At 39.3% G+C, this 15,370-nt stretch overlaps 1 protein-coding gene across 2 annotated transcripts in view; it reads left to right on the top strand.

Annotated features, from left to right (window-relative positions):
- The window catches only part of arhgap15 (Rho GTPase activating protein 15), a 630,681-nt gene that overhangs the window by 261,598 nt on the left and 353,713 nt on the right, over nucleotides 1-15,370 (top strand). The window lies entirely within an intron of this gene.

Genomic DNA, 15,370 nt, shown 5'->3' with positions numbered 1-15,370 from the left:
GATGGGTCTGAAATCTAGATACAGCTTTCTGTGTGATGGGTAGTTAAGGCATCGGAAGGCAGCTGCACCTGCCTCTGCGCAGCTACACAGCACTTAATGATATCTGATGATATCATTAGGCAAAGTGTTCATAAACAGATGTTGAGATGGTGCTTAAATGCTGTCAGCTGAGCTGATGTCTGCCTGAAACAGTATTATTTATATAGAACATTTACGTTTGTTATGTTAATAACCCTGCTATTAGCTGTTGTGATGTTGTGGTAGGAATATAAATGCAGTCAATGGGAACAGGAACATCTTTATTCCTGTTCGTGAAGTTTACTATGCCATTAGGAGACAAATTAACAACTAACTAATTAAAATAAGGCTTTAAATGATGTCAGGATTTGAAGTTAACTTTTGGGAATATTAGCAGTTTGCTATTTTCTTAGAAAATCATCAACAGTTCAATTTGTGAAAACACAAACATCTATTAACATTTTCCATGCTATAAATTTTACACAAATCTTTCACCATAAAGTTCCTTGTTCCTTACCAGCAAGTTTTTTTATTACAGGATTTTTAATTATTTAATGTTCATTAGAATATAATTTGAAATAGATCATAACTGGCCTTTGAACATCAGGTCCATGCATTTCTTCTCCCAGTAGCCACCCTTATATCTTCACTTGTTTACTGGAGTTAATTTATTAAATAAAATGAATCAATAATTTCAATTACAATTGCAGACCACAAACAATGGGCCCCATTCAAGTTGACAGTTTTATGGTGAAACTATATACTCCCATTATTGAAATCCTTGATCATTATTCAGAAGTATCACTATCATCTTGGTTGGTTAAGGTTCCACACTTCATACCTCTGTATAATTGTTGCTCTTTTTTTCACATCACCGCAGATAATAATCTTGTTGGAGGTCAAACTTAATTTCATCGGTACTTGGCCCAAATCAAAGAACTAATGGCACGTCAGATTTATTTGTGTTATTTGTCTTTTAATTTATATCGTCTGCAAATGGTTGGGTGGCACCCTACATATCGTTCAGTGTTCGTTGGTCTGAAGAAGGTTCCTCTGTTACCTGCTATGCATTGTCCTGCCCCTTCTCTGTTCCAGCTTTCTTGCCCACCCCCATCCCACATTAAGTGAAGAAGGGTCCCAACGCAGCACGTCACCTATCCATGTTCTCCAGGGACGCTGCCTGACCTGCTGAGTTACTCCAACACTTTGTGTCATTTTGGGTAAACCAGTAAATGCAGTTCCTTGTTTCTACGTTCAGTGTATTTGTTTTGTTCAGCAAATACAGCTAAAAGTACTGTGCATCAAAATTGTTCCATGCAAATATGTATGTTCTGCGTTTTACGTGTCTATTACATTGTGACCAACTGAAAAATCTAGATAGACACAACATCCCGGAGTAACTCAGCGGGTCAGGCAGCATCTTTGGGGGAAAAGGAATAATTGATGTTTCGGGTTGAGACCATTTCTTCATTCTGAAGAAGGGTCTCGATCTGAAATGTCATCTACTCCAGGATTTTGTGTCTATATTCGGTGTAAACCAACATCTGCAATAGATGTTTTCTACTCAAATGCAACTGTACTGTATCACCACTAGCTTAATGAAGCCATACATTGGTGTAATGCGATTTGGCAATTGTATAAAACTTTCAAAGTCATTGAAATTTGTAAAATTATAGAGCATTTATACAGAAGGAAACTATTTAGCCTAAACTGATTGAAGAACAACTATAAGCCTAATGTTTAAGAAGGAACCGCAGATGCTGGTTTAAACTGAAGATACTGCAGACACAGAAAGCTGGAGCAGCTCTGGGACAGGCAGCATCTCTGGAGAGAAGGAATGGGTGACGTTTCTGATCGAGACCCTTCTTCAGGGTCGAGACCCGTAACGTCACCCATTCCTTCTCTCCAGAGATGCTGCCTGTCCCGCTGAGTTACTCCAGCTTTTTTGTGGCTAACTATAAACCTAATCCCACCTCCTTTGAAGTAAGTACCCAACTGTTTTTTAAATGTAATGAACATTTCTATCTCTGACGTATTCTAGACCCCTCTCATCCATCAGGTGAATTTTGTTTTCCTCATCTCCCCTCTAATTCTGCGACCAATTAATTCAAATCTACCCTCTTGGCTAAGCAAAACAAGTTCTTCCTATTTACTCTGCCTTGTATTTTAAGTCTCTACTCGAGGTCCTCTGTCCCAAACAAGCCATCATCTTGCTTATCCAATCTTTGTTTTGGTCACTATTTTCCAGTCCATGCAACATCCTTATTAAACTCTGCATCCTCTCTATTGCAGTCATATCTTTCCTATTACTTGGTGACCAAAATTGTCATATTCAAGGTGTGGGCAACAGGTATTGTACCAAGTTCCAGAAATGATCATCCTGCCAATTATTTTATAGTCCTATTAAACTTCCACCAATGCATTACAGTGCTTGAATGCTTGTCCAATAACCTCTTGTCGCAGTTTGTGCACAGAAGCAGACAAAATTATTTTCACAATATTTTTTTAAAGATTTAATCCTGCAAGTCAAAAGTCCATTTTAATGTAAAGATGCACAGGCTGGTAAGTTAAGTTGGAACTGTTCAATTTCCCAAAAGTGTAGGTAAGTGGTGAAACCTGAGTAATTGAAGGGGATATGGGAAGATATAATGCAATTAACCTAAGATTACTCTTAATGGGTACTGAATAATCAGTGCAGACTCGATGGGCCAAAAAGCCTGTTTCCATGCTGAATTGTTCTATTATTTGCAAAGTAAAAAAAACCCACTGTTGGAACATTCCAAAGGTAGAAGCTAATTTTAGATTAGAGATACAGCGCGGAAACAGGCCCTTCGGCCCACCGAGTCCGCGCCGCCCAGCGATCCCCGCACAATAACACTATCCTACACACACTAGGGACAATTTTTACATTTACCCAGTCAATTAACCTACATACCTGTACGTCTTTGGAGTGTGAGAGGAAACCGAAGATCTCGGAGAAAACCCACGCAGGTCACGGGGAGAACGTACAAACTCTGTACAGACAGCACCCGTAGTCAGGATCGAACCTGAGTCTCCGGCGTTGCATTCGCTGTAAGGCAGCAACTCTACCGCTGCGCCACCGTTTATAAAGCTTTTATTTACATACAAATTAAAGAAAACTCTAAAATCCATTGCATTTAGAAATATTTATATTAGGGAATCAACATAGATATAAAATTGAATTTTTGAGGCCAAGGATTGTGGCTTCGTATTTTAAGAAGGCAATTATAAATCAGATAATAAATTGTATCATTTGGAGTCTTAGACAGTTGTGGAGTCATACAGCATGGAAACAAGCTGTTCAAACATATGAGAAGACAGAGTTCTGGGCTAGCTCAGCGGGTCAGGCAACATCTCAGGAGAACATGGAATGACGATGTTTAGGTTTGGGACACTTTTTCAAATTAATATGTTAGAACATGTCTTTTTATGGATCTTTGGACTCTGGTGGTAGGTTTCAAGGCTTCTTTATTTACAGAATACAGTTCTTACATACACAGAAAGGATGAAACGAATGCATCCAGACAAACTTAAAATCTAAAAGTCGCTGCAGCACAAACTTACTTTATCTATACAAATAATGTAACTATCCATCTCTGTCCTTCTCACTGGCTTAAACCCAATCACTGGGTCATGTCCCTTCCTTATTGGTCCTGATCCCAGGGGGCTAGTTGGCATTACCTCATTACCTTTATCCTAATAAGGGGTTGTTGTTCACAGCTCTGACTTAGTTCTGTCAGTTCGAGCTGGTTCAAGCTAGTGGCTGGACTTGGGTTACTTGAGTTCACAGACTGTTCTTTGTTCCTGGGTTCAAGTCACTTCAGTTCACACTCTGTTCTTTTCAAGGAGTCAGCAGTTCCTAATGGACTCACTCCAGCAATTCTCCGCAAATTTCTACACAGGCTCTGTGGCCCAACTTGCCCATGCCGACCAAGATGCCCCCTTTACCTGTGTGTAGCCCGTACCCCTCTAAACGTTTCTTATTCATGTGCTATCCAAGTGTTTTTTTTAATGTTGTTATAGTACCTGCCTACATTAGCTCCTCTGGCAGCTCATTCCATATACCCTTTTACAACCATTTACAGCAAGAATATTTTGAGTTGCAAAAGTTTGCACCAAAACAGTGACTTCTGAAGCTATTGTCAGGAAAGTTTGAAAAGCAACATTCCCTGTGGATGAGTTCTTGATTCTAGAAAATTCGAGATTTCTAAGTTTGGCTGCACCAGTGCTAACGTGAAAAGTTACTGTCAGTTCCATTGTACAATGACACTGAATGCTGGGGTATCTGTTGCAAAAAACGAAGCCTTTGTTAAAAATCCAATGCAAATGCTACAGTGCTACTAACTGCATCACGATCGAAAAGGTGTAAATACTCCAATATTTTCACAGGTATCACAAAATGTTGGAGTAACTCAGCGGGTCAGGCAGCATCTCTGGCGAGAAGGAATGGGTGACGTTTCGGGTCGAGACCCTTCTTCAGACTGATGACACATCAGTCTGAAGAAGGGTCTCGACCTGAAACGTCACCCATTCCTTCTCTCCAGAGATGCTGCCTGACCCGCTGAGTTACTCCAGCATTTTGTGATACGTTCGATTTTTACCAGCATCTGCAGTTATTTTCCTACATTCACTGCAGGAGATGCTGGAAAAGGAAGAAGCAAATTTTGTGAATCTAAGAATTACTTTAAACAAAACAAAGAATGGTTTTGTCTGTTTCTAAACATTTCACCATTAGTTTTGAGTAATGCTAAAATAAATACTTACCAGGGACTTTCAAAAAAGCCAGAATATATGTGAATAAAGCATAGAAAAATATGTTTTGGGACAGTTTTGATTTTGCTGTTAAAATCTGCAACAGTGTTAAACAATCTTCAGCGAGGAAATCTTGAGCAACGCAATTAATATAATGCCAAGTGGTTAACATTGGAGATGGGATTTCAGTTTGATGCAAAGTTGTCAAAAAATTTCATTTTCAATTAATGCTCACCCATTATATCCTTGGAGAACCATATACTGTAAATGAAGGTTACATTATGTCAGCTTTGTAAAGATTGTAGTAAGAGCTAAAATGTCATTCTGATTTTCTCACATTCCCAGTAGAACCCAAGGAGAATATGTCAATTATCAATATATCATACTTTTTATTAGCTGACCTTTCAACCATTGCTTGTTTTAATTAACAAATATATCTACCTCTCACACGAATACAAATCCCTCGATACTTCAGGTCCACATCATTTAGTTGCTGATAATTTAAAATAACTTTTAAGGAATTGCGATATTATCATTCTGCTTATGGTTCGATCAGCTGAGAAGGTTGTTGGCTGCAACCTTCCCCCCATTGACGAACTGTACACTGCAAGGGCCAGGAAGCGAGTGGGCAAGATCATCTCTGACCCCTCTCACCCTGGCCACAAACTCTTTGAAGCACTTCCCTCTGGAAGGCGACTCCGGGCTGTCAAAGCAGCCACAGCCAGACATAAAAACAGCTTTTTCCCGCGAGTGGTAGCTCTACTCACTAAAAGTCTGTAGACTCTTTTTGCTCTGCTTTTTTTCACTCGCATGTTTAAACTGTAATGTTGTATTATTAATGTTTTATGCTTTATTCTTAATTGTTTACTATATGTTCATGTTGTTACTTGCAAGCGGAGCATCAAGACACATTCCTTGTTTGTGTACATACTTGGCCAATAAACGTATTCATTCATTCATATAATATTGCATCCTGCCAAAGCTAGTCAGCTCATTTATTTCTCCATTAGCTTATTTCATTTGATGATTTTGTTTCCTCAAGTTATTAATTAATTGCTTCTAAACCTAAATTATGCTTTTGAAAGAATTTGAGCTAAAGTGGGATAATTGTATGTATCTGTATGGAAATTGCACTGTGTCACATCATTATGCAGCATTGAAAAAGGCCCTTCAGCCCAATTCACCCTTGCCACCCAAGGCACTTTCTGGTAGTCCCATTTACTTGCAATTTAAATGCCCCTCCAAACCTTTTCTATTCTTGATCTCTATCCGCCAGCCTCTGTTTTGAAAAAAAATGCCCCTCTTGTCCCCTTTAAATATTTCCCCTCTCGCTTTAAACCTATGCCCTCCAGTTTTAGATTCCTCTACTCTCGGAAAAAGACTGTGACCGTCCATCTTGTTATGTTTTTATACTCCATCCCCTCCTCCTTATCCTCCATCAATTGGGATAGAGAGAGACAAATGTGAATGCTGTTGTCTGCATTCTCCAAGTGTTCTATGGCTGGACATTTGGCAGATGCTGGTAATCAGAACGCTGAATGCATTTCCCCATCTTATGTGAAATTGCATTAAAGCAGACAGGTAAACCACTTATGGATTACAAGATTCTATCTCTTAAACATTTTGGTTAATTCTCACAGTGACAGGTTTTCTCATTGCCAGGAACAGATCTGTTAAACTAAACATAGATTGATAATGAAAGTAAGATTTAAATTCAGGAATTAGACAATATATTCCATAAATGATGAGCATTCTACCATCTCAAACAACTGTGTCATTTACCCTTTGTCCCATGTTAATTACTTCAGCTTGTAACAGTGACAACATCATAAGTTTGATAAATTTGCTTGAACTGCACTTAAACCGTGGCTATTAAAAGAAGAGCAAGGGAGTTATGAGATGTATAAGGGAAACAGTGAAAGAGCACTAAAAGGTTGATAGATGAAATACATAATAACTGAAATTCAAAACCGAGAAATTTAGAGGAGAGTATTTTATCTTTTTAATAAAATGATGGTACCTTTCCAATTAGAAGGCATTAGACTATATCTTGTGTAATATATTAATATATTATCGTGTGTGAATGGTATTGTTAATCACAGTTGCACCCAGAATGACTTAGTTTCTGTGCTCTGCATGTTAATTCTGGAAAACATTAATATCAAAGATTTTTGCAGTGGCGAAATTGTAATTAAATATTAATGTCACATGTTATTGCAGTAGCACATTTATGAGATCTTGTCATACTTGCTCTCAGCCAATCTGTTTTCCTATTTGTGAGTGCACTGTATTTCCCAGTGCCGGAGTCACTCTCCCCACTTTCTGATCACTCTGGCTGTTTCACTTGGTTTGAACTGCCATTGTCACTCCGTTAAGTAATATGGAGTTGCAAATGTCACAACAACAAAACAAAGTACAGGAAAGAGATTGAGATCCCGGTGTCATGGTATCAGGACAACAACCTAGCATTTAATGTCAGCAAGAGTGTCCAGAGGAGGTTTACGATAATGATCCCAGCAATGATTGGGTTAACATATGATGAGGGTTTGATGGCACTGGACCTGTACTCACTGGAGTTTAGAAAGATGAGGGGGGACCTCATTGAAACTTACCGCATCATGAAAGGCCTGGATAGAATGAATGTGGAGAGGATATTTCCACTAGTGGAAAGATCTAGGACCAGAGACCATAGCCTCAGAATAAAAGGACATACCTTTAGGACGGAGATGAGGAGGAATTTCTTTAGTCAGAGAGTGGTGAATCTGTGGAATTCATTGCCAGAGCCAGCTGTGGAGGACAAGTCAATGGATATTTTTAAGGTGCAGGTTGACAGATTCTTGATTAGTAAGGGTATCAGGGATTATGTGGTAAAGACAAAAAAGTGGGGTTAAGGGGGAAAGATAGATCAGCCATGATTGAATGGCAAAGTTGACTTGATAGGCCAAATGGCCTAATTCTGCTCTGATAACATAACTTTCATGAAGATGAAAACATTGGTTATTTACCTAAAGAAGCAAGGGGACACAGCCTTATCCTCATCAATGGAGCTGCTGTAAGGATGATAGACAGCTTCAAATTCCTGGGCATCCATCTCACCAATGACCTAACATGGTCCCTTCACATTGATGTTGTGATCAAGAAAGCGCAACAGTGTATTTACGACTTGGGCATCTGAGAAGATCGGCATGCCCACAGAGATTCTCTTGAACTTGAACTGATGTGCTATAGAAAGTACTAGACCAAGTGGACCCGTTGGGCCTAAACCTGCATTGATGCAGCACCCTCTCCTCCTTCACTCCCCCCTCCCCCCCTCCCCTACCCCCTTCCCCTTCCCCTACCCCCTTCCCCTTCCCCCTCCCCCCTCCCTTCCCCTCCCCGTCCTCCCTCCTTCCCCCTCCATTCCCCTCCCCCTCCCTCCTCCCATCCCCCCCTCAGCCTCACCCTCCCACCTCCCCTTCCTCCCCCCCTCCCTCCAACCCCCTACCCCCTCCCCCTCCCCCCCTCCCTCCAACCCCCTCCCCTTCCCTCCCCCCTCCCCTTCCCCTCCCCCTTCCCCTCCCCCCTTCCCCTCCCCTCCCGCCTTCCCCCCCCACTTCCCCTTATCCTCCCTCCTCCCCCTCCCACCCTCCCTCCCCTTCCCTTCCCAGGAGATAGATTTAAACATTAAAATGTGAATAACTTAAAAAATATAACACCGATTTCAATGAAACTTCTTCCATTAGCACCAAAGGGACGACGGTGAGTAAGGTGGGCCTAAAATTGCCGCGCTATCGTGTACCGTTTTGGCTGAGTTCAGGAACAAACAAACAAACAAACTAGAGTTTTAGTATATAGATTCTGATGAGCTGCATCCCATCCTAGTAGCAACTCCTTTGCCCCTGTCCACCTGAACCTGCAAAGGGTGGAAAACATAGTCTAGTCCATCACAGACTTTTCACTTCCTTCCATCCGGTATGTTGCATTGGGAAGGACAGACGTGTAGTTGAGGATTCCTGCCACCAGGGCCATTTCCCTCTTCCACCTTCTGGGAGAAGATACAACAACTTGAAAGCCCAAGCATCTAATTTTAAGAAGGGTTTCTTCCCTACTGCTCTCAGACTCCTGATTCACAGCCCATTCCTGGAAGTACAGCCATTTACTTTTCTTGTTAAATCTATCTCATTCAATCATTTTGATTTTGTACTTTAATTTTCCGTGCACCACCTCAAATTGCACCACCATCTTGCAGCTTTCTGCTGTTTTCCACTCATCATTCTATTTATGGTTGTACTTATCAATACTGTATCTATACTGTTTATTTTGTGAGGTATACGTGAACAAAGAGTTTCATTACACCTTGGCGTATACGACAATCAACTTACATGAAATCTGAATTCTAAGAAAATTCATTTGGGTATTCATAACTGGATTTAGTTAAACAACAAAAACATTGCTATAGGCCTTGCTATATAGGTCTGCCAAAACTGCTCACAAGTTCAGGATTATTTCAGAGAGTAATGCATGCAATGGCCTGGAAATGTTGGTGAATCCATTAAGGTGTTGAAGATGTAAGTGCTAAGAGGCACTTTGGGCATCAGCCACTCAATTAATCTTGTATTGTGCTGTTGGGATTGTGCATTTTCCCAAGGGTGGGCTCATGACGCATCAATCATACCTCTCCTGCCCTACAACAATGTCCAGCATTTGGCTGAGATCGTGAATGAGCAGAATTGACAAATGGGGCCCAGCAGATTATTGTTGGGAATGGGAGTAATCAATGGATAGTGTCTGTTGTTGGTGGTGAATCGGGGTGGGTGTGATGAGTGAATTGTGCTTGGGGGATTTGAGGCTGGTGATCTCTTGGGAGCACTGGGAGGAAATGGGAAGGGAAGGGAAGGGGGGTGGATGATGGGATTTGGGGAAATCACCTGAGGGAGGGGATTATCAGTTTGTAGATGGAAGAGTCATGATCAGTGCCAAATTAGTAGTAAGGATGGGAGAATTTCAGTCATGGGAGGGGTAGATCAAAAAAGAGGAATAAAAACAGACCATGATGGAAATAATCAGCAGGTCAGGCAGCATCTCTGGAAATAGAAACGGTTAATATTTCAGGTCTGAGTGAGTGGTGGATGAATTAGAGCGGGAAGAGTATGAGGTCACTGTAAGAGGAAAAAATGGATGAGTGACTCGTCTGCAGTGAGTTAAAAGACCTTTTACTGTGCTGCAATGACTCAGTGACTTTAATATTCATACATGTCAATTTATTGAAGACCTTTTGAAAATTAGTTTAGCCTCATATATTCAGCCGATTGAAAACTCAAGAAAATACTGTTGGAGTTGACAAGCAAGATTTCGCTCACAAAATATCTTGTTGACTTATTTTTCATGAGTCCTATTAGCACTTCCAATGTGTTTCCCGCTGTTACCACATCAGTTGATCTCTTGTTTCTTATCTTTTCTCATCTTCCTTTCTTATACAGTGACATTACTTTTGCTCACAAAGTGCTGGAGTAACTCAGCAGGTCGGACGGACAGCATCTCGGGAGAGAAGGAATGGGTGATGTTTCGTGTCGAGACCCTATCGTCACCCATTCCTTCTCTCCCAAGATGCTGCCCGACCTGCTGAGTTACTCCAGCACTTTGTGAATAAATACCTTCGATTTGTACCAGCATCTGCAGTTATTTTCTTATATCTCTTACATTACTTTTGCTAATCTGCAGTATAAAGTCTATAGACATTTAGAAGATGGTAACCTATGCATTTATTTTCTCCATAAGCTTCAACTTGAAAACTCAAGGATATATGGCATCATGTCCTATGAATTTGATATCTTTCAGTCTCTTTAATTTCTCTAATACTTCCTTTTGTCAAATGATAATTTGCTTCATTTCACACTGGAGTGAAGTTCTTCACTATTTCTAAGAATTTTACTTTTACACTTCTTAATTTTTCTTGCTTGACCATTCTAGTGTTTTACTTTCCTATTCTTTATTAATTCAGTGAAATATTTGTTTTGTGTATTATTCAAGCAGATCATACCATATATGAGTAAAATAGGTAGTGCAAAAGAGAGAAGAAATAGTGCAGAACATAATATTACATAGAAATGTTCCTACTCAGATTTTTTGTTTGTTGGCAACTTTCTAAGCCATTTGCCTTGAAATAATGTAGAAACAAGGATGCTGGTTTACCAAGGAAAAACACAAAATGCTGGAGTAACTCAGTGGGTCAGGCGGCATCCCTGGAGAATGTGGATAGGTGATGTTTTGGGTCAGGAATTAGTTCTTCCATGAATATTATCTTTAGCTTCTCATGATAGCCAGAGTTGGAACATTGCTCTGTTTTATTTTACTGGTATGACTTGCAAACTCTATATTAATTATTTAAACTTTAGCCATTGCTTATAAACTTATATCTCCTTTAAGGTTGTCTCCCAGTCTACAACCGCCAACTAATGACTCACAGCTTCATTGATTGCTTTATTCGAAATTAAACCCTAGTTACATAGTCAACTTTCAATTTTATGTGAAGTTCTATTTTGTTATGATTGATGTTCCCTGAAGGGTCCTTAACTAAGAAGTCATCAATTCATCCTTTCTCATTACACAACACTAGATCTAACATAGTCTGGCTCCTCAACCTACTGATTTTAAAAAAGAGCTCTCATACATACAATCAATAGGCCCTCCACACTTTTACTGCTAATTACCATAACGTTTGCACAAATTTTGTCAGGAACAGTACAAATAGGTAAATATGTTTTGCATGAATGAGCAACAGATTTCAAATGCAAGTTTAAAAAAAAATTATAGCAAAGAGCTGACTTTACCATTTGATTTGTGTTGATTGTGAGCTCATCTTGAATATCTCTGTTAAATAATTTTTTGTGGGAAATTTGATGTAGTCTATTATCAAGGAAGAACGAATTAGCAGGCCATTAGAGAAACTTAATTTCATCAATCCAAGTCAACATAGTTTTATGAAAGGTAAATCATGTTTGCCGAATTATCTTGAGTTCTTTGAGGATGCAACAAGCAGAGATGAACGGAGTGGGGACTTGCAGATGTGATGTATTTTGATTTCATAAATGCATTTGACAAAATACCACATAAAAAGGCTGCCACATTAGATAAGAGCTTATGGTATTTGAATTGTCTTAGCCTGGACTGTATTTTGCTTATTCGATAGTACAGAAGGTAGAGAGTCAGAATGAACAAGTCTTTTTCAGGCTGAAAGGATGTAACTAGTAGAGCGACCTAAAGATCGGTTATTTCCCCTCAATTATTTACAGTTTATACTAATGGCCTGAAGGAGGGGGCAGAGTGTAACGTATCCAAGTTTGCTGATGACACAAAAAGCATTGGGGGAGGGGGGAATATTGCACTGAAGATATTGGACTCTGCCACAGGATATATGTAGTTTGAGGGAGTGGGCATAAACCTGGCAAATTAAGTTTAATGTGGGTAAGTTTCAGGTCTTGGTAATAAGAATCTGAGGGTGGCTGTTATCTAAATGGAGAATGATTGCAGAGGAGCAAAGTAGAAGGGGAGATAGTCACAAAATGCTGGAGTAACTCAGCAGGATAGGCAGCATCTCTGGAGAGATGGACGAGGTGACGTTTCACGTCGAGTCTTCCTCAGTCTGAAGAAGGGACTCAACCCGAAACGTCACATCTTCCTCCTCTCCAGAGATGCTGATTGTCCCTCTGAGTTACACCAGCATTTTGTGGCTATCTTCGGTTTAAACCAGCATCTGCAGTTCCTTCCAACACACAAAGTAGAAAGGGATCCAAGTGTTCTGTTGTATAAATCATGAAAGAAATTGGCAAGCAGGTGCAGCAAGTGGTTTGGTAGGCAAACACCCATTATTTGCAAATAGGATGGAGTTAGGAAATATAGAAACAGTGTTACTATTGTCCAGGGTACTGGTAATGTAACAACTGGTGTGCTTTAGCATTATTTTGCACATCTTATTTAATAAAGTATTTACTGTCAGTGGAAACAGTCCAAAACAGATCCACTCGCCAAAGTCCTGGGATGAAAGGATTATCCTAACATGGGCACCTAAACAAAATAGATCTACATTCTTTGCTGTTTAGCAGAATGAGGGGTGTTCTTTTTGAAACATGGGAGAACAACCAACATAATCAAAGACCCTTTTCACACCAGTCATCCCCTTTTCCCCTCTCCTGACAGGCGGAAGAGAGAATTTGAAAGCATGTACTCCCAGATTCAGGAAAAGCTTCTTCCCTGCTGTTATCAACTACTGAATGGTCCTCTAATATGTTAATATGTGGTCCCAATCTTCTAACATACCTCATTGGGGACCTTGGACTCGTTCACTGTAACTGTCACGATATAATGCTATAACATTATATATGCTGCTCTCTGGTAATTTTCTCTTTGCACTACCTTTTGTAGTTTAATTTGATTTGACTGGATAGGTCACAAAAAAAGCTCTTCATTGTGACTCGGTACACACAACAATTATAAACCAATCCCAATAGCAATACCATTTTCTTCTGTTCTGTTGTTCCAGTGAATGAGTAAATTTGATGCACATTGAACCAGCTCAATTTTTGCGTTATTTTAGTTCCATGAAACTGACGCAAAATGGCTTGGTCTGATGGGATTAAACATGATGTTAACATATAAAACAAGCATTGAGAGGAAGCTTAATAAAAGCATTTTTAGAACACAAACAAACATTGCTCGATTAATGGGATGCCCTATTTTTTTTGCTATCATGATCACTTTATGGCTTTTATAGCAGTTGATTTTTTTTTTTGGAATGCAAATTATTCCATTTTGTGGTTGAAGAATTTGGTTTAAAATAAACTAATATTGGGTTTTTTTAATACAATTATGTATGTGGCATATAAAAATGTTAAATTAGAACTTGTGGCATTTATGTAATTGTCTGTGTCTATTCATTGCAAACACAGCCAGCGAAACCTATAATAGATAATAAACAGAAAATCATGCCCAGAGGATTCAGCTTAAAGACTTAACTTTTTTTAATCACTCATATTTAAAAAAAAATCTTACCCTGCATCTGTTTCAATTGGATTTCAAACAGCGAACAGATGCGACTCTTCTGTCTTGTACAGAATAAGATACCAGCAAGACACAAACCAATCCTCTTAGGAACCTGAAAAAGAATCAATCACAAAGACTAGTTCATTCTTTTCATAAATGAAAATTGCTATTATTTGGGATTTTATCTTTCTCCTGTTGTTATTTGATACAGAAAGTTAGTCCTGGAGAATGTGTTGTTTTTAAATTATTTTTTGTTAACTCTGGCCTATCGAATGGAAGCTTCCTTGAAAGTTTAAACTCTGCGTCTGAATAGGAATTAATTGATGGAGTCAAAGTTCTTGCCTTTGGGATAATACAAATCTTAACCACAGATTGCATCATTCAAAATCAAATGTCCTCTTTAAGGAACTAGTAATCCTTCTTTCTGCATTAATATATCCTGTTTACTTCCATAACACACTGTAGCAACTATGAAAATCTTGCAAAGCAATTTTCATCATGTTTTCTGTGTATCAGGTGTAAGTTATCGTCAATTTACAAAGATGTCCAAAGAAAGGCAAAAATATTCTGTCACCATTGTGGCCTTGTGGATCAGTGTCTATTATGCAACAAACTCAGCGTTATGCATCCTTGTCTCATGTCATCTGCAGATTGTGTGACTATTTTTCATATTGGACTCATGGTAAATAGATGACGTCTATGTCATCATTATATGGCAGTGGCTTGACATTTCCTGATAGTCCTTGTAGCAAATGATAGCCCACTGTTAACCAGACATGTAAAAAATGCTAGAGAATGGTGATCGAATGAGTCTGATTTATTGAACCAAATATAGCATTGTTACTCTGAAACTGAGATGAAATATTCTGGAAATGTAAAACAACATTTCAAAACTAAACAAAAAGAATGAACAATAGCACAAGTTGCCCAGTGTTCCGATGGAATTCTAGTACCCTTTTAGTGAACTGGCAGGGATTGATCTGAATATTTGGGTACTATTGTGGGGCATTTATCCAAATATCTTAGTGTGATAAGATATGCACCTGAGTTTTCTGGCAGCCTGGTGCAGTAGCAGTTGGTACCAAAAAAAATGATATCATGGGACTTGGAAAGAGCAATAATTATTTCTGTTTGCCACCGCCCCCCTCCCTTATTACATCCCCACTGCTGTCCTACTGTCAATATGGCATGATCTGGGCTGCACACTTCACAGCTGCTGTCATCGCACACTGTGTTTGTGCAATATGTCTCTGTGAGATGGGGTTCGCCAGGCAAATGCTCCCTCTTTGCAAACTGCCTCACCTTGTGGTTGCGGAGAGAATTAGTAGAAATTGCACAAAGAGTGGTAGAGATTGGAATGGTATTTCAATGTAGGAGGGATTTCATGCCATGTCCACATGCAAAACACATACCAAACACCAGGATTTGGAATTGAAATAATCATGTGTAATCAAAGAAAACAATTTCTAGGTAACAAAATTGTACCAACTATTCAAATGTTTGTTAAATAGTAATATCATTGCCAACAATATTTATAGTGCATCTTTTTTAAAGTGAAGAC

This window comes from Rhinoraja longicauda, chromosome 8 (assembly GCF_053455715.1).
Source record: "Rhinoraja longicauda isolate Sanriku21f chromosome 8, sRhiLon1.1, whole genome shotgun sequence".
NCBI classification, from domain to species: Eukaryota; Metazoa; Chordata; class Chondrichthyes; order Rajiformes; family Arhynchobatidae; genus Rhinoraja; species Rhinoraja longicauda.
This window is presented reverse-complemented; position numbering and strand designations above follow the sequence as displayed.